Raw genomic sequence first — 628 nt, 5'->3', positions numbered from 1 at the left:
GAACTTATTTGTGTTTTTCATTGACCGCACCCCCAACCATCTTCTCCTCGTTCATCATCCACGGTCAACTATCTCTCATAATTATAAATAATAGATAGATTATTTATTGTAAAATGTATTAAAAAAAAAATAATAAAATTTTACAAACACAGCCACTCCCGCCCTCCAAGGTAGCCTTACTTACCTGACTTTTCAAATAATTATGGCGAGTGGTTTGGTCCATGAACGACATCTCACAAGAGAAGATCATAGACGAAAGAAAGCCATCCTTCCCGGCTGGACCCGCTCCACTAAGATCCCAGGGAGCGACGGTCCTAAATCATTTTTTAAATATTTGCTTAAAATCGGAAGATATATATAATAAAAACTTTAAGATAGTTTAATTGAGCTATATTTAAAAAGCGCTTGAAATTGAAAAACGGAGTGAATTCTCGACAAACAAATAGATGAACAGTGTTTTTATTGTTTATTAACTGAAAAGTAAATAACTCAACTTTTTATTCGTATTTACAGTAACAACAAAATTCCTTTAATATATTACACACGGACAATCAACAATCTTTTACTGTTATAAAAGATTGTTGATTGTCCGTGTGTAATATACCAGGGCATTCAAAAAGTCCTGTCG

The sequence above is a fragment of the Halyomorpha halys genome, unplaced genomic scaffold, assembly GCF_000696795.3.
Source record: "Halyomorpha halys isolate HHAL.00 unplaced genomic scaffold, Hhal_1.1 Scaffold446.1, whole genome shotgun sequence".
Taxonomy (NCBI): domain Eukaryota; kingdom Metazoa; phylum Arthropoda; class Insecta; order Hemiptera; family Pentatomidae; genus Halyomorpha; species Halyomorpha halys.
This window is presented reverse-complemented; position numbering follows the sequence as displayed.